Source organism: Eulemur rufifrons, chromosome 16 (genome assembly GCF_041146395.1).
Source record: "Eulemur rufifrons isolate Redbay chromosome 16, OSU_ERuf_1, whole genome shotgun sequence".
In the NCBI taxonomy this organism is placed as follows: Eukaryota; Metazoa; Chordata; class Mammalia; order Primates; family Lemuridae; genus Eulemur; species Eulemur rufifrons.
This window is the reverse complement of record NC_090998.1, coordinates 75,522,697-75,543,184: the sequence shown is the minus strand read 5'-3', so window position 1 is coordinate 75,543,184 and position 20,488 is coordinate 75,522,697. Positions and strand designations below refer to the sequence as shown.

The window sequence follows — 20,488 nt, the reverse complement described above, 5'->3', positions numbered from 1 at the left end:
CCAAAAGCTAGTGTTTCCTTGGCTTTCAGGATTTGAAAATATTTTGATTGCCTCCGCACCTTCTGAGAATGGCTCCTCTGGCTATAAAAGTAAAAGTCCTACTTCACAAATCCAATAAATACACATGTATACAGAAGGTATATTCTCAACTGTCTGCCAGTCATTCAGTAAGGTAAAACATTTTCTCTTCTGTAATCCAGAAACAATTTGAAGTTCTACCTACTTGTTCCTTTAAGGAGATCGAGACTTCTTACAGGGCCTTGTTTGAATGCTAATGATGTACAGGTATAAATGTTCTATAGTCTCTTTGAGGATTTAAAACCATGCCAGGTGAGTAGCAGGGAATGGCCAGGTCTACCTTCCTGCAAATTCTAAAAATCTTGTTTTGTTTTGTTGTTATTCCCAAATCAGTCTTCCCAGTTTCCACTGTCAGACCTTAGAGTATGTTAGAGCTTGATAAAATATGTATTGCAAGGGATAGAATAAAAATAAACCTTTCAACTCAATCTCCATTAGTTATTCTTAAATTTCTTTGGTAGATTTTTCTTCATTTTTTTTTTTTAGTGGTCAAAATATGTTTTTTGCATCCAAATTGGGAAGGAAGAAGTTAAGTCATCTCTATTTGCACACAACATGATCCTAGATAAAGAAAATGCTAAAGACTTTACCAAAAAACTGTTAGTGCTAATAAACAAATTCAGTAAAGCTGCAGGATACAAAGTTAACATACAAATATTAGTAGTGTTTCTATATACCAATAATGAACTATCCAAAAAAGAAATTAAGAAAACAATCCCATTTACAATAGCTACAAGATGAAAATAAAATACTGAGGAATAAATTTAACCAAGGAGTTCAAAGACCTACACACTGAAAACTATGAAACATTGCTGAAAGAAATTGAAGGAGAAAGAAAAAACAGAAGGATATTTTGTGTTCATGGATTGGAAGAATTAATATCATTAAAATACCCATAATTAAAGCAGTCTACAGATTAACTGCAATCCTTATCAAAATTCCAATGAAATTTTTCACAGAAATAAAAAAAAAAAAACCTTAAAATTTGTATGGAACCACAAAAGAACCTAAATATTCAAAGCAATCTTAAGCAAAAAGAATACCACTGGAGGCATCGCACTACCTGACTTCAAAATATACTGCACAGCCATAGTAATCAAAACAGCAAGGCACTAGCATAAAATTAGGCATATAGACCAATGGAACAGAAAAATGAACCCCCCAAATAAACCCACTTATTTGTCAATTGATTTTTGACAAAAATACCAAGAACATACAATGAGGAAAGGATAGTCTCTTCAACAAATGTTGAGAAAACTGAATATCCACATGCAGAAGGAATGAAATCAGGCCCTTATCTTGCACCATATACAAAAATCAACTTGAAATGGATTAAACACATAAATGCAAGACCTGAAACTGCAAAACTACTAGAAGAAAACAGGGGAAAACCTCCCTGACATCGGTCTGGATAACAATGTTTTGAATATGACTCCAAAGCACAGGCAAATAATGAAATTACATTGAACTAAAAAGCTTCTACACAGCAAAGGAAACAATCAACAGAGTGAACAGACAAACTACACTATGGCAGAAAACATTTGCAAATCATACATGTGATAAGGGCCTAATATCCAAAATATATAAGGAACTCACTAGCAGGAACCCAAATAACTTGATTAAAAGATGGGCAAAGGACCTCAACAGACATTTCTCAAAAGAAGACATACAAATGGGCAACAGGTGTATGAAGGTTCCATGAATGGAACTTCCACAGAAGTGAAAGATTAAATTTTCTTCCCACCAGGGGAAAAAAAAAAAAAAAAGATTGTTTTTCAAATATTCTGAGTGACTGGGAAAACTACAAAGTCAACAAAATAACAATGTACCTCAGATATAAGCCCTTCAAGGATAAAGACATTCAAACATGAGATATATGATGGAATAATAACAATAGTTAGGGGATGATAGTAGTCGTGATAGAAGCATGTCTCCTTCATTTATACTTAAGTTATTCCCTTATATTTCCCACTTCCTCTTGCTCCTGTGGTGACTTAGCACTCACAGTTTCACCAGCAGACAAATCTTCCTGTTATCTAGAATGTTTATGCCACTTGGTGAACTGTTGTTTAAACAACAAACTGGCATATTCCCATTTCTCATTCCACTCATTGACACACGTAATTTGTAAAAAGCATGCCACATCCGTCTCTTCTTCAGTTCTAAAGCTGTTAGACATATTTATGTCGAGTCATAGGTAATGCTGCAGTATTAGAAACATAATGAATAAAACTTGTTTACTCCTAGGATTTTGTTTTTCCTCATCCAGTCCATGACCTGCCATATTGTGCCCTTGCCACATTACAATCCTGATGAAAAAGCAAATATTCCTAGTCCTATGCCCTGATTATCCACTTGCCTTTCTGCCTTGCTAGAAGAGCTTGGGGGCAGCTGGAAGCCAATGTCTGAAAACTCTTTGCAAAGATACTAACTGAAGGTGATAAGGGAAGGGTGCATAGGGGAGAATGTCCTCATTCCTTAAGGTCAAGATCAATAACTAATTAGTTAAAAAAAAAATTGTTCCCTGAAAGTAGAACATACATGCAGGGATTATTAAAAATTATCTATAGCATTAATGATCCCCCAAATATCTCATTTATCACTGTGATATACATCCTAGAGTCAGACTCTGAATCTTAGATCTGTCCCTCACCAGCTCTCCAATCAGTTTGCTTTGTACTTGCAGTGTCGATCATTGTGGGGTGTGGAAAGAAGGAAACAGATGGAAAGGTGCCTTATAAAGTGTGAACTACTCTTTAAATACTGGCAGTGTTTTTTGGAGATATGGTTATCACGGTGATGGTGATGCTGCTGATGATGGCTATTTGATGAGGACTAGCTAATTTCATCATACAGTGTATGAAAGGAAAGATATAAGGAAATAGACTAGAGTATGAAGACCAAGAGTGAAATTTAGTATAAATATATGATCTTGTTGATCTGACACTGAAAGGGAAAAATCGTGGGCTCATCCAAAAGGTCTTATGTAAAATGGATTTTTTCAATTCTCCTTCAGTGTATTTGAATATGTTTACAAATAACAGATGCTTAATAATAGATGTCATTTATTGGGGTTTGTTATCATGTATTTAGTATTGCCAAGCAATTTGCATGAATTATCTCATTCAGTTAGTGGGGTCAGGAATTGTTATCCTACCATATAAGGTAACATCAAAATTGTATAACATATAATTATATATTATATAAAAAGAATCAATAGGATTATGTAAACTCAAAATAAAGCTGTTTCTTTTTTGAATGGGATTTCATGGAACTGACTAATTTAGGAGAGAAGAAGATGCCAGACAATGGATTTGGGCATCTGGACTGATTGGAGGAGGTGGCAGAGAAAAGAATTGATAAAATACTACTGCTGTGTGGATGGAAAATAGGAACAATTTCAAGGAAATTCACAGGTAATCAACATAATTCACAATTCAAGGGAAGGTATGGTACCTCTGGCTATGGAACCCTGTTCCCTGGTACACAAAGAGAACCCTGAAAATTGTGCCATTCTTCTGAAGACTCATTAGCCATTACATTGTACCTACTGTCCACTCCCTGATTACCTATGGCTAGAGGTGATTTTCATCAATTTTTAGGGGATTTACAATTCTATTTTGTCTTCTGCATTTTTTGCAGCACTCACCTGGGACAAAGCCCACACCATCATGCAGGTTCTGTGCTGAGGTATGCAAACTAATCTTTACTATCAGCACAACCGAGCCCAACTGGGCAGGCAAATTTATTATTACAAGTTCTGTAATATGTTTTACTTCAAATCTAAATCTGATTATTCTATCACAATTTGTGTCAGTGAGAATGAACTTGAGTAACCATGAATAAGACAACATAAAATCCCCAATACGAATTTTTCCATTTAGCTTGACATTGAGCTTGTTAAGACAATATTTTAACTAGCATCAAAATCCAGGGTACTCATTCACAGAACTAATCCTTTAGTCTCTTCTTCTTTTTCCTTTTCCATGGAAGGGTAAGTAGGTAGGCAAATCAATAAAGAGATACAAAAAAGGAAAAGTGATTGTGTCTACAGATTCCTACTTTTTAGAGTAAAATGGGAATAATTCTCCTTACACCACTTGGTTAAACTGAAGAGCATATTTAAGAATAGCACAGAACTAAAAGGTCATGGTTATACAGTGATTTTAAATAATTGAAAAGGTGGATAAATTCCTTAAATGGCTTATTTTCAAACCCCAGAAGCCATATTTTAATGACATGAGATGTAGAAGATCAGGCTGGTGGGTTTGAATCCTGGCTCTATCATGTAATATTTGTGCTTTAGCTTTCTCATTCATAAAATAGAGAGAATAATATCCCCTACATCAGAGTTTTTGTGAAAATTAGATGTAAAGTTCTTAGAACAGTGCCTGGAACATAGTAACATTCTGTAAATACTAGGCATCATCATCATATCATCTTCATTATTCATGGTCATACGTTCATCAATTGAGAGACAAAGGGAAGCCCCCATGCTCTTCTGGCTTCAGCACAAGGGGGAATTAAGTATCATTTCATTATCTCAATGATAGCAAATTTATTCATTATCACCTATAGAGTGCTTACTATGTGCCCAACACTACAGTATTAAACAGGACAGAAAAATTTCCCATCCTGATAGAGTTTACATTCTCATGGGATGAAAGGCAATAAACAAATTTGTAACATAATGTCTTGTCATGGTGAGTACCATGAAAAAAACTAAAGGAAGTTAGAGAACTGCAGAGTGACCTTTACTCTGTGGCCACACGCAGCCAAGTCTGACAAAATTGCTCAGTGCGGGCCCTGCTTTTCTCCGGAAAGGGATTCTCATGCTGACATTCTAAGCAACTGCTTCACTGAAATCCCAACCATTTGGATACAACAAAAATAATCCAGCATATGAACACATCCAGATAGACATATGTACGCTGGTTTTCTAAAATGTAATGTGTATGTAATTTCCCGAATGGCTGGTTGTCACATCCATCTGGTCTTATTTCCATAGCACTTGAATGCACCACGAGGATAAAAACCCTAAAAGCTAGAAAACAGAATTTAAATACCCAAACACATACGAGGTGTGTTTTCAAAAGTGGCAGACCTCAAGTGAGCACTGTGGCAACTTCGTTAACTTCTCAGCCACAATTAAGAGTAGCCGGGACTACACATAAAGGCCACAGAACATAAAAGACATTCCACCGCAGACCTCATTAAGTGGACTTAAGACAAGCTTGACAGGCTAATGACAAAAATCTAATTTGTACTTTCTGGACGTAAGAACTCTGAACAAGTCCAAATACACTGAAATTCTACCATGCATGCTATCTGAAAAGGCAATGACCCAGTGTCAATTAGGGCCACGTAGTTCATGAATCAAAGCTCCAGGGATGGATGTGGTCCTATTCAACCACACTGAATAGGAAATCATGTTCTGTGTGTTTTGGGGTTTGGGCTCCAGTCCTATTTAAATTGCACAGATATTGTAGGTTCCTAAATTAACAGTGGTCTCTGGGGAGGTGTTCATCAGGCTGCACATATTGAACAAAGGCATGGCTAGATCTGGACACTAGACTGTACATAAAGCATTTTTGCTATTGTTTTCCCTTTCCCTAAAAGGCCTTTCTTGTTTCTAAATTCTGTCAGCACCTACAGAGTATGGACTATGTTAGATTTCACTTAGTTCCATGCTGTAATAAAATTCTCTAGTTGCTCTTGGTATGTTTATGTCCATACCCCAAGTACTTTTATATCCCTTGAGTGGAGAAGCACTCACTTTCCTGAAATAATGATGATAGCACTTGCGTATGCCACACATAGGGGAAGCTACCTTACAAATATTATTAATCCCCATATCAATCTTATGATCAACTCAATTTTATAGACAAAGGAGCTGAAGAGTCATATAATTTTCCTCACCTCTAATTAGTGAAGAATCAAGGATCTAAACCCAGGCCATCTGACTTCAAAGCCCGCATTTATATTCTACTGCTCAGTGCAAGGAGGAATGCATGCTTAGTGAATGAATGCATTCCTTACTACCCTAGAATTAAAGAGGGAAAAATTTATCACTTAAATGATATCATTGTTGTAATTATAAGTATATAATAATAGGACAGTTATTTAGAATTGTTGAAGGTATTGTGTCTTATACTTTTAATGTTCCTACAGTGCCTTTTTCAACACCACAGACAGAAGGTAATTATAAGATATTTGTTGAATCAATAAAATATTTTAACCTAAAACAACAAATGATAATTGAATGAAATGACTTCCTTGAGTCATTTACCCTTTCCTGTGACTAACTCCTTATATAAAGGAAGAATGGATTTTTTTTTTAATCTGGCTCCATATGCTACTTTCTTAAGCAATTTCTAGACATTTTCCCATGTTTAGATCTCTGGGCTTTTGTCCCGGCCTGAGGGAGACCTAAGTTCCTGGTCCTAGCTTTTCCCACTCTGGCCCATCCCACTTCCACACAAGCCCTAGCAATAACAGTGGGAATGACCATGTTTAACTGTTGTGAGCAATGCAGTGAATCAGAATATCTTAATCAGTGTTTATTGAGAAGATACTAATTCTATCCACTTGTCAAAACCTGCATAATGCCCAGGATTACTCATTCCTGGGCCCTATACAGTGTAGGAATGAGCCCTACACAGTATAGGAATGAGCCCTATCCTATATAAGGCCCAGGAATGAGTAAATAATATTATTCACTTAAGACATTACTCTGTTTGCCAGTATTTCATGGAGAAACAGCATTATTAGCTTCTTTTTCTGAGTGTCCAGACAAAGACTCCAAATATATTATCTTACCTTCGACTTCTCTGTTTTTCACTGCAGTAAGTGATATTACAGTAAGTAAATCACTTAACATCTCTGTGTACTCCATTTATAAAAAAAGAATTTAATGTCACTTGTCCTGTCTTATTTCTGTGAAGATCACATATGATAATGTGTACAGAATTATTTTTGAGCCATAAAGTGTTATATAGCCATTACAAATTATTAGAAAAGAAAGAAGCCAGAAGTTCATGTACTGTATACTTTGAGGACGCCAGGTATTTAATTTTTCCCTTATGTAAATGATATATGTATGTGTACCCATACATACACACACAGACAGGTACGACACCTGGGACAAAATGGGCTTGTGTGTGTATGCGTGTGTGTGTGTGTATGTATGTATGTATGTGTGTGTTTGTATAGGAGACATTACTGCATAAAAATCTAAGTTTATGAATGTCAGATTTTAATACTTTATCCAATTGCCTCTATTGGTTTCTAACACAGAGCTATTATATTTTAAACAGTAATTATAGTTATTATTTACTGAGTGTCAACTTGATGCTAGCCATTGGGTTAATGTGTTTATAAACACTATATACTTCATTCATCATAACACCACTATAAAGAGGTATTACTTTCTCTCTTTTGCAGATGAATAAACTAAGGCCCAAGAGAGTTAAGAAAATGCCCCAAGGTCACACTGCTAGCAATGACAGAGGCAGAGTCTGAATTTAGGTCTGCCTGTCTACCAAGCATTGCTCACCAATTCAAATCCCATTTATTCAACATTTGCATTAATCCGAGTGTATATTAATCCATGTGCTATACTTTTCAGGGAACAAGTTCAAATGAATTCCATTCTTTGTGAAATGTTAGAGTTTCTCTGACCAGAAAATAAACTAATCAAAAATATGTACCTGTAGTCCCAGCTACTCAGGAGGCTGTGGGAGGAGGATTGCTTAAGCCCAGGAGTTGGAGGCTGCAGTGAGCTATGATCATACCACTGCACTGTAGCATGGGCACCACAGTGAGACCCTGTCTCTATTTTTTAAAAAATATAGCTTTTTCAAAATAACCAGAAGCTTTAAAATTTTTTTAATGTCTTTCAGAGGGTTTATGGCCCCTGGGTCATACATGCATCCTGTAATACAGGTCATCGAGAGTTACGAATGGGGTTAATGGCCACGGTTTTTATGCACTGTAACCTCTGTTGACTGCAATAGCACCTTAAGTGCCCCTACTGTGTGCACAACACACAGTGTGAAGCTGGGGGTGGGCATAGGGGGGATTAAAAAAGAAATAGTAGACTTCCCTCAGGGAGCCTACAATCTTTCCTTCAGAAGGGAAATCAGAATACGCAAAGCAGTCAGAGTAAAATTAATTTTAGAATGCATTAGCAATACTTAGAAGTAATAAAACCAAATCAAAATTTCTTCAAAGGATTAAGTCCTTCAGCCTTTAACTCAGTCAGACTTGCCTCCCTCACAGGCCAATTAAAGTTCAAAGAAAAGATTCATACACTTCATTTACAGATCCATGGAACCTTGGGCACAAGTGATAAATCCTTAATAAGTTGGAAAGATAGCTATATTTATTCTTAAAATTAACTAATTTGCACACTGAGTTTAGGTGACTTGCCTAAAGACAATTCATTAAAATGCCTGATTAAACTCTGTAACTCCATTTCTGATCTGACATCACTGACCTGTTTTCCCATTTTAAAGGTGCTGTGTAGAAATGCTCATATGTACCAGCAAAGAGTCTGACACAAAACAAGCTCACATCTACACATGCAGACCAAAAAACCAAAAAACTTTTACTAAAATATTTAGAGAATCTCATGCTAAGTAAAAAGTATCTGAAGCATTGTTTTGCATAGAGTAGATATACTTTTTAGGGAGGATGTTTTTTTCTTTGTGTATGCTCTAAAAGCAGGCTTAGGTTTGTTTAGTAGATGTCTCAGTGAACCCAGAAGTATGGAGAGTTAACACACCTGACAGTCAAACTGGTTGGCTGATGCTAGAGTCTAAATTCAGATCTTGGGTGACTTTATTAAAGTATGTACACACACACACACAAACACACACACACACAACTTCAGTTCTAGAGCAATGAACTCTCCTGAACTATCCTCAGAACATTCAGCAAGTTACCTTTAGCCGTTGGGAAATAAAATCTTCCAAGTTTTCATCTCCAAGAATAAAGGAATTTTACATTAAGCACCTTGGAAAGGCCCAACGCTAAAATGATAATCAAAGGCAAGACAATTTGGGAGGTGACTGTAGTATGTTTTTCCTAAAAGTATACTATAATATTAAATTATCATCACTATAACACATAAATTTTATTTTGAAAATACTGGATTAGCTTTATTGATTAGACACAAAACACCAACAATTCATTAAAATTGGCATTGATACAGAAAACGGAACACAAATAGCCCAAGCAGTTAATACACAATGCCATTTTTTCTTCTACTTTTGATTTAAGCCATTTCAAGCCCTTCCTGTTTTCCTGGACCAGCTAGCAGTAATTCAACATTTTTGTAGCAAAGATGTAACTAAAGCAGAGTCATTTTCACAAATTCCTTATTTTTAGTACTAGACTCCATTGTAATTTTGCTGGATCTAAACCTATTTTAGAGAACCCAAATTACACGAAACTTGGGGGATAGAAATTAGCATAATTGAAATAATTCAATTTTTGGTAATTATAATTCTCACTTAAACCTAAATTAAATATGCCAAACTATAATTATGTTCAAATTTGCATCATGAAAATTACCCCCATTTTGCTCATGGCATCTTAAAATACCTAACAGGGAATCTTAAACTCTTAAGGTTGAGTCAAGAGGCCTTATTCTCACAGCCTTAAAGAGGAGACTTATTATGCGTTAAGCACAGTTATTTAGCCTCTTGGGAAAGGGAAGATGGGTCCATTATTTCCTCACTATATGATGGGCAGGATTTGTACTGTAATCTTCGGATAGCTCTAAGTTACAGTGCCATTAATGAGAGCTAAGTGCCACAGCACAAGGTAAAGATTAATGCTTTCTTTGGAGAGAAACCATAAGCAAAGCAGGTCATGCATTAGGACAAAGGTAATGGGAACCAAAGGCACAAAAAGCCTGTAACACTTTAAAACTAGGCACTTGAAAATTAGCACTGTTTTGTGATCCATTGAAAAGTGATTAAGGATTCAAGGCAATCTGAAGGCAATGAGAACTCACCTTTCAGCCCTGAGACTTACTCATTGATTCTTAAGAATCCTAGGATCAAACCTTTATTATTATTTATTTGGGAGGCAAAAAGAAAACACCCATAAATACTACTCAGTGTAAGCTGTCTGTTTAACTAACCTTTCTGCTATTTGGTTTGATTAAATTAACCAGCTGATGTGATTAAGCTTGCAAGATGGTTTATTTATCTTCATCTTCAGGACAGTAGGTGGATATAATCTGTGACTATATTGATCAAGAAATAGATGTGTCTGGATGTACAGGGCTGGCATATTGTCAAAGCACATGATGGGTTTCTCACAAAAAAACACACGAATATATATGTAGTTGAGTAAAATATTCACACTAATATCAGAATAAGGCAGAAGAACCCTGGCTGACATCTCATCTGTTCTTATGAATTAAATTTAGAAATCATATGTAATATAGACATTTCTGTCTGAATATCATAAAACCCTGACACATCTAGGCTTTCATTAGAAAGCTCCACGATGTGACTTGAATAACAATCTGTCTTAGCTAATTAGTATTTTCAGTTTAGCATATTCACTTCCAGACATATTGCTGTTTGCACATGGTAATTTAGGTAAACAGATACCATCCACAGCTGCATCAATTAACACTGCTAATCAAAACTGAATTCAGGTAATTAGGCACATTTATGCAAAAAAATGTGTAATTTTGGAAAAAAGCTCAATTCTTCAATAATATGTCAATAAGTAAAAATCTCCTTTTGCTTATGAAGATAAAGAATGAGGGGAGAGAAATCAGCATTAATATATATATCATGCAGACAGCCTAAAATTCCTAAATTAAATCTCAGTCTTTAATTGGCCTGTATTTTCAGAAATTGGATCATAGTTTTCATAAATGTTTTCCTCAATGTTTCCACATAGTAAAGTTGATTCACATCTGCCTAAGGGTTTAATCATCATCAAACAGGACTCAAATGGTTAATGAATTCTCAAGTATTTATATACTTAGAAAGGATGTTGGTCAAACTTGCTCTTCCATCTTGCCTAGCATCTCTTAGGGAAGATTCTCTCAGTAGGTCTCGTGTTATGACACACTCTAATTTTCTCTATTACGAAATATTTTCATTTGCAGTTGGAATCACAGTAGTAATTCCTTATTTTCCTGCAAATGTTCTTCAACTTCCCTGATTCCACACAGTGCCCTTTTGTTGCTTTTTCACTCATTTTCAAAACGAATACTGTGAATTGTTTTTCCTTCCTCTCCACAAACATAAACCAAACTGGTAACTTTGATTCAATATCATAATCAGTTCAGAAAAACTAGTTGTTGGCAAGTAATAAGTGGCTAACTAGTGACTGATAGGTCCACAGGCATAAAGGCAAAGCTAAATTGGAGCAAATTGGGCCATTTTTCAGAGCATTTGAAGAGTAGACATACGACTAATCTAGCATCTAGCATGGATATGCATAGCATGTGTGTGTGTATATATATATATATACACACCCACATACACACACATGCATTTCAATTTCTCCTTTTCGTGTGAGACTTTGAAGCTTAGATTTATTTCTTAGTATAAGCACCCAGTCTTTACAAGGAAGTATTGGGTTCAGTGTGCCTAGCTTTACTTTAACGCTAATAATCACTTTCAATTTAACAAACAGTTCCTCGGTGCCTACCATGTATAGAGAATTCTTCTAGGCCCCATGGGTGAATACAGAGATGGATTTAGACCAATCATGCCCCCTGAGCCAACTTCAGAGAGTTTACAAACCCACAGAATCAACATTCAAAAGGTGGATGAAGTCACCAAGTGAAAATTTATTTGTCAATCTCGAATTTTTGGAACCTACTGAGCTAATTTTATAGAGGTTTACTTTTTATTTAACTGAGGATAATTCTCTTACTCTCATAAGAAGTCAGGAAATTGTTCTGCCAATTGTTTTATACAATGTCGTTTTCTCACAGTGCAGTAATACCATACAACTTGTACATTTGTTTTTTTATATTTATCAAAAAGATTTTTGCCCACGTATTTGTTTAAATGCATTTGACATAAACACTTGGACAATTCTCTATGGCTCAATTTCAAGAGCAGGGGTTGTAAAATACAGAGACACATTTATCAATAGTTTGTCAAACTATTCACACCAATGAAACTGGATGAGGTGGGACAAAGACACCTCTCACTTGAAGACTCTGTTAAACATAACTATTTAAGAAGTTTAAATGAAAGATAGGTAAACACAATTGTTTTAAAGTCAAGTTTTAAAAGAGCCTAATGACTGGCTTTCAATGAACTAAACGATTACTGTTTGGGGAGTGGGATTTCTTGTCTCCATGAAATGAGCTAACTGCTGAGGTTCACTGCCTGGGTGTAGCAGTGAACAACTCAAGCATTCTAAACCTCCCCTTCACCTACTTCCTCCAGAGTGAATCAAGAGAGGATTAATTCTTTCACTGTGGTTCTTGGGTTTCAGTACATTCCTTTGTCTGGGGAAAGGGTTTAGATCTATCTTCCAAGAATCCCATTCTCATCGTCACCAAGTGTTAGTGCAGTGGCATGCTATGGTTATCCCAAGAACAGCTTTGGTGAGGGAGGGCTTGAGATGCCGCACCAGCTCCCAGCCCAGGCTGTGCCCCTGACTGGTTATCTGACGTCACGCAAATCATTCTCCACTCTGAGTTTGAGTTTCTGGTCCCTAAAACATGGCTCATAGACCTACCTCCCTGGGCTAGTGCCCAATAATGGGAGATGCCCAATAAAGATCTGTTGAAACTGAATAAAAAGGTCCCTTAGTAATGGTTCCAGAAATGCTAATGCTGAAGGCACTTCAGTTAAAGTTATCTTTTTAAGCAATTCTCCAGATTCCAAAGTAATCCGTAGAGAGAGTGTGCTAGTTTTAATACAACTAGCATAGATTGCATCAAATAAGCCACACACCACTACACCACGTAAGATCACCTTCCAACTCACTGGAAAATTGGTGCTAGGGAATTACCCCTCCCAATTAAATTGGAAAATTAACATTGGGTCATTTATTGTTTCTAGATGTTTTTATGATTTTATCAAACAAATTACAAAACATAATTCTCTTGACCATTATTAATGAAACAATTTTATTCTAGACTTGTGTGTTAAAGAGAATAGTATCTTTAAAAAATTCATATGTGACTACTTTTTTTACTATGAATGATTAAAAAAAACAAAAAAGAAACTTAAAAATCCATGAGTTTGCCACTGTTATTTCTCCTTAGTCTGGCCGAATAAAATTGTTCATGATAGGTCTTCTTTAATTTTTGTGAAATTAAATTAAGTCACTGACTCACAAACAATGTGCAATGAATAAAACACCCTTGGTCACTTTTTAAAACAGTCCTTTTTTTTTTTTTTAAATAGAAGGAGTCCAGCTAAAATATGTGGTCCATGGAAATATTAAATGGATTAATCTTGGCTTGTTCATGGCAAAGAATGCTATTTCACAACTATAAGAGAAAATGTCAGGTCTGGGAGTGTGCGGATTAGAGAGGAACCAACAGTCAGAAAACAAAAGCAACATAAAGAAATAAAAATGTCTTCGAAGCACATTGAATTAAAACAAATGATTGGATTTGGGATTTAGCAAAATATAAGCATATTTTCCTTTGCTCTTTCACCAACACTTTTTTCTACACTACGACAATATGAATTTTACCTTTCCAAGCCATGATTTTCTATTTATGAAAAAGATCACTGATAATTAATGGCAATACAGAGAAAGGTGTTATTATCAGTAAGTAGTTCAGCACATTAGCTTTTTTATGCTGTAGAGAATGGTGTTGTATTTACAAGAAGTTTTAACACTGAAAATTATTTTCATTTAGTTCTGGTAAGAGGTAAAACAAGATGAATCTAAATTAGAGAAGATTATTGAATTTTGTCCGAGGAATTAATAGTGCTTATTTTAGGGATAGAATTTTAGTGGTCATGTTTTTCTTTTAGTAAAAATTATCTTTAATAGGAAAGCAAGTATTATCATAAAACAATTGAATTTTTTTACAGTTTGACAATTCTACTAAAGCTAAAGCTAATAAGCTACACTTTATCAGACAAGGTACAGAACAACGTATGTGTTTACGATTCACGGTTGAATACGTGTCCCACAATTAAGAATTAGGAAATTATCCTTATAGCAAACAGATCTTAGTTAAACATATTATTAATCTGTGCTTCAAGGTATTATCTAAGTCCCTGGAGGATGCCAGAGTCACTTTGCCAGTTGAATAATCTCAGCTATTCTATCACAAGTTTTTCATCCTTGACGTTTTTCATGGGCTTGGAGTAGAAGCCTACCTTTCAGAAGGATGTTAAAAAAAAAAAAAATACATGAAAAGCTTGTGCAAAAATAAACTATAGCACCTCAGGCCTCTTAATTTTTACACTATAATGCCTTAGAATTTTCTACCTTGCCACATTCAGAGTGAATTCTTTGATGAAAAGAGAGAGAAATAAATTACGTATGGAGGGAAGAGAGCCTTTATTATCATTTTAATAGTTCACAGACACATAAAAGGAAGACACATTCACTATGTGGTGGGAACTAAAACTAAAAATATTCACTGACTTAGTAACAAAAAATGTCATATGTCATGAAAAATGAAAACAGTTTTTTGAAACAATGTGAATGGACAACTTTGCACAAAAGCTTAGAAAATTTAACAAAGAAAAATAAAACTAAACCATTAAATGGCATTGTGAATAATGAGTTTGCTTCTCCTATAACATTTTTTTAACTAAATGAAAATACTGACTATATCCAGAGACTCTCAGGGATCATGGGGAATGAAATTTCAGGCATCAGAAATAATCAACTTTTAGGAACTGCTTCCTAAGCAACCGAAACAAAAAGCACACATTTTCAGGAGTAATCATGTAGATGTAACATGAATATGATATGCAGTTTAGGTGGCTGGCACTGGATTGGAATAGAGATGTCATTGTTATTTATTCAGGACATTCCTAGGTTGTTGTTTATTTTTTTTACTGGGGGCATGCATTTTCCACGTGTGGAGATCTGGTTCCATGCTCCCTGCTTTTGTTGGGGGTTTTGGTGTTTTGAATGGGGGGGGGAGTGGTGCCTGGGACTCTCCTCACGTGCTCTCAGCTATCTATACATTATTCTATATTCTCTGCCACCACGATGCTTTTGCCAGAGCTATGGTCCTTTTAATGCAGCATACCATTCAGATGTATAAAAATGAAAATTTTTTTAAAATTTCAGAATATTACGGGGGTACAAATGTTTTGGTTACGTGAATTGCTTTTGTACAGTTTTAGTCAAAGTTATAAGGGTGTCCATCACCCAGATAATGTGCATTGAAATAGGAAGGCTTTTTTATTATTATTTGAATGACATAGGACCTGCTCAATGTTTGCATTTAAATTAAACAGAATAATTCAGCTCTGGCTTTTAATTTCAGAAGGGTTAATCATCCTAACAGAGGTCAATCAAACTTTAATCTTCAATAAAATTGCTACAGCCCCAATTACCTGCAGGACATTTATTATATTCCTATTTCCATGCGAAAGAATGCATTGCTTTCATTCTGCATCACTAATCTCCTAACTCTTTACATTAGCACATTTTACCAAAAACATTAATTCTTTTGAAACTCTGACAAGAGTTCATTTCTACACATCTCAGGAGATAATCCTGTTTTAACAAAAACGGGACATCAGCTATGAACCATTTTCGGGGCCCTTTCTAATCCTGCTAGACCTGGGACACTCCAACAGAGTACTTACAATACCAAATCTCAATTACACAAAATATTATGGAGGTTTAGGTTAAAATAATGATATATTATTTTATCAACTTAATCCTCCCTATTTTCTGTGATTGTGCCATTCATCTGCTTATTTCTATTCATAATGTTTATTGCATACAGAAGTTACTGATTTGGAGGAAGCAAATGTTAACCATATTTGAATAACTATAGAAACACTTAAATTCATAAAACCATTAAACCATTAAACTTGATAAATATATAATGAATGCCCATTATATGCCAGATATTGGGCTGGGGGGTGGGAATCAAAGTTAAAGAAACATAAAGAGAGTCTCTATTACGAGAATAACATTCTCCTGTGAAAACGATGTTCAGAATACAATAAAAATAATGACATAAACCTCCAATTTCAGCTGTTCTTATCAGTGTCATTAAATTTTAGTGAAGATTAGAAATGTGTTAAGTCAAATTTTAACAAAAATTTCAATAAACAGTATTTAAAATTATCTGGACACTTAAAGGCTTTAAAATTCATAATCCCATAAAATGATTTATTTTTTTTATTTGGGAATATGAAATTTGATGGCCAAATATTAAAATCAATATATTGAGACTGTCTAGTCTCCCATGGTTAGCAATAAAACCATGAGAAAGTTTAAATGGGCTTATTAAAAATATACATGCTGTGCACTAATTTGTTTCCAAAATGTTATTTCATGACATTTAAAAACTGCTGTTAACACAAAAGACAATAGTAATAGGCAAAAGACAAATGATTGCATTTTGCCGTGATACAGTGGTCTGGAAGACCATGGACGGAAAGTAAAAGAACCTTACCCCAATTATATTGCAAATCGATCACCTTGGTATTATAGGAGTGGTGTGACACAGCATAAATAACCCAAACTTGCCTTCTACATATTTTCTGAGTCCCCTTCCTCCCTCTTTGTACTCAGATGAAGTGCAGAGGCATATACACAGAGGTGCATGTCCCCCTCATCAATATTCACAGTCATTAATTAGCAATATGTGCAGGCTAGCATTTAGGAAATTCCTCCGAGCTCGAATATTCAATCAAGCAAAGCAAATCACAGTAAAAAGAAAATACAGGTATAACAGTCAATGGCCAGACTTGCATTGGAAAATAGCATAAAATTTCAATAAATACTGGTCTTTATAAATGGTGTTAAAAAAAAAGAAAAGCCCCAATTATTTTGTGAGACTTAAGACCTTAGCCCTCCTCCCTCCCACTCTGAGCACTTCTTGAAACGGAACTAGAACCTCTACATATTCTATACCTACACTTGCTTTATTCCCTTTCCTATAACTAGGTTGACACAACAGAATAAAGCATAGCTATGGGTTTTACATTGTTGAGCAACATAAATCCAATGCTACACAATATAAATGTTCAATTGATATTTGTTACCAAATACTTATTCTGGAAAACTGATAAAGATTAGGTTAGACACAACAGTAGGCAAAATATTGCTTTATTTTCCATTCTCAGCATCAAAAGCTATTTAGTTATATTTCCAAATTTGTAGATTTAGGGAAAAAAAAAAACCCTAAAGCTTTCAGAGAATATGCTGTAAATGCTCAAAAAGCGTATGGATATTTTTATGAATCATTTTGATCACGAAAGAAAAAAGAACCCACCAAATCGAATGAAAATCTTAATAAGAAAACCCAGGATGTGGAATTAGGAAAGAAACATACCTTTGGCTGAACAAGTTCTCAATTTCTCATCTTGCCTACACAGCTCTGCCGTTCCACCTCCAGCAAAAGTCGGCTCCGTGTCCCTTGTGATCTCTGTGACAATGCCATCATATCACTGGCAAATTTTTCGATTAAACTTTGCAGACGTAGTAGCAACTTTGTTAATTATGATATTAGCCAGCTGGCGGGGATGATCAGTCACCCACTGTAAGAAAGCCAGACAAAGAGACATCTAATCATTGCAACCAGAACGGATAAATTTTGTTCCTTTCTCATACTTGTCACAGATTCTATCCCTCCTGACCCTCTCCTCAGCCATCGACTGTCAAATTTAGATTCCGAGAGCTCCCAGCTTCCCTTTAGCCCTGCCTTAGATCTGAAACTCCTGGTTATCAGGAAGACATGCGTCACCAGCTGTCTCGGAGCAGGAAAGCAATCAGGTGAATACTACTTATTATCTCGCATTGCTTTCCGTGGAGTGACAAGATTGATTTGGAACCAAGAATACATTCAGATCTTAGACATGTAGTTCCTAGGGTTTGGAGTTCAGGCAGTAGGGTATGTGTAAAGTTGCTATAGGAAGGACTTCAACCCTGAGGTTAAGCTCAGGATATTAGAAAGTTAAGGAGAGTTTTAAAAAAAAATTATGAATTCCTTTTTCAGATGGTTTCCTATTCTCTCTTCCACCTCTGCGCTACCTTGGTAACGTCTATGAGCAGACTGTTACCCAGCGGAGCCAGCAGCACGACTAGGTAGCCTAAGCCAACCCTGCTCAACACTGGTGTCAGTATTCTGACGTTATCAAGTTGTCTCCACCCCTTCCTTTGTCACCCAGAATACTCTATAAATTCCAATTCCTGAAACTTACCCTTGCATAAAAATTCAAATCATATTTATATGGAATAATATGAGAAACTAATTTGGGCATATCAGTTAAAAATAACTTACACAATTTTGGGTTGGGGGACAAACATCTTTACATCCTAACGCAAAATTTCCCTTCAGAAAAATCAGTCTATTGAAATCATATATAGCTGTGTATCAATTGATCAACATATACAGACAATGACTTTACTGCAATTTCAAGGTATATTAGGTATTACGTAGTAACATTCTTATAAAATGATATAACAACATTTTTGAAAGTGAAGTGTCCAATGGATCAACAAAGAGCTTGATCTACATGGTACGTCATTAAACTGATGTGATTTTTACTAAAGGATTGTTTTCTGCATTGAAATGTTTAAGCATCAACAAAATAAAAAGTTTACGCTGCAGAATTTGAAAAGGAATACCATACAATAAACATATAGTTATATTCATCAACAAATTAGTAGGTCTTTCTGGGATGGAGGAATGTCATAAAAAGTTACAATGTGATTCTGAAGTTGATTTTACATAAGAATTCTGTACCCCAATTCTGGACCCCAAAAGGGGGCCAAATCGTAGGTATAGTGCACTGTATTAATAAATCATGGTATGTACCCTAAATTTACATTTTGTTTTTACATGAGGACATTCCTGAGATGGAGGGCCCAAAAGTGCTGAGAAAATAAATGCATAAATATGTTTACAGGCAACTTAAGATATATGCAATGGGGATAAGATGATTTAGGGGACACAAAACCACACAGCAAGATACTTTCATCCTAGGAATACAAAGGGGTTTCTAAAATCCCACCAGAACTGGGTTGGGATGGGAAAAATACCATTTCAGAAGTGCTTAGAAATTTTACATCTGTAACTATATGGATCTAGACATCTTCCTGAGAGTAAGATACTCTTTATCCTTTATGTCTTGGGCTGATATTAAGAAATGAGTCACATTCCATAAAAAACAAAAGAACAAAGAACTCGTAAATGTCAGAGGAGAAGAGTGTGTTGTGGCACAATATCAAGGACAAAGAGTCTTTGATATGACTTTCAGTGACCTTGTGTTTGGAAATGAGCTGTTTCCATCACATTTACTATCATGGCTTTGGCAAGTGTCATGCCGCCTGGCACACGGTAGTTTCTCAAGAAATACATGTTGATGAAGAATAGAAACTGACGTTGCACACAGCAACCTTCTCAAAGCCCAATTCGCCCATTTTTGAAATTAAATAAGGCAAAAATTCACTCTTTAGGCCTTATGTTGATTGCCATATAGTAATGACTCATATGTTTATCCAAGTTATATCTTTAAAATATTGAAAAGAATCCTTCCTAAAAAGAGTTCAAAATAGACATTTCTCTTAAGCTTTTAAAATATGCTCACTATAGCTCCTATAAAAATGATTTTAACTCAGGGAGTTAGAAAGAGTTAAAAAGATCTTTATTCTTTGACTGTAGAAAAAAAGACTTTTTCCTAGGAAGTTCCCAGAAAACAAATATGTTATGTATGCAAAGTTTTTCACTGAAGTAATATCTATAAGAGAAAATGGAAACAACTTAATGTCCCCAAAGATAGAAATTGATAAATAAGTTTTGGCAATTAATCATATGCAGTCATTATGGGGGAATGAGGAAGACTGAGAAAGCCAATTTCTTATGACTGTACTGAATAAAAAAGCAGGGTACAAAATCGTGCATATATTGATTGCTGAGTATATTTGAACAAAGACTAGAAGGAGAAATGTCAAAATAGGAAATATGTTCTGTGGTATCAAAAAGTACTGTCTTCTTTTTCAAAAGCTTGCTTAAACACCATTCTAACTGTTAATCTCAAAAAGAAGAATAAAAGACTCTATCTGTAATATGGGAACAATAATTATGTCTACCTGATGGAATTTTGATATTAAACCAAATAATATAAATATGCATATAAAACCCTTTGTGTATTTCCTAACCTGCTGGAAACACTCATTATATAGCTTAGTTATTATTTTTACTACAATGATCATATGAATAATTCTGACATGTCTGTCTATGCTACAT

The 20,488-nt window shown here is 35.2% G+C and overlaps 1 long non-coding RNA gene across 5 annotated transcripts in view; it reads right to left on the bottom strand.

Moving 5' to 3' along the window:
• The window catches only part of LOC138396983 (uncharacterized), a 96,674-nt gene that overhangs the window by 15,224 nt on the left and 60,962 nt on the right, over positions 1-20,488 (bottom strand). For 4 of the 5 annotated variants that reach the window (XR_011235735.1, XR_011235736.1, XR_011235734.1 and 1 more), the window contains one exon: positions 17,573-17,777. This is a non-coding gene — a long non-coding RNA (uncharacterized lncRNA). Of the gene's footprint in view, positions 1-17,568; positions 17,778-20,488 lie in introns of all 5 variants that reach the window. The other variant, XR_011235733.1, reaches the window with a different exon arrangement.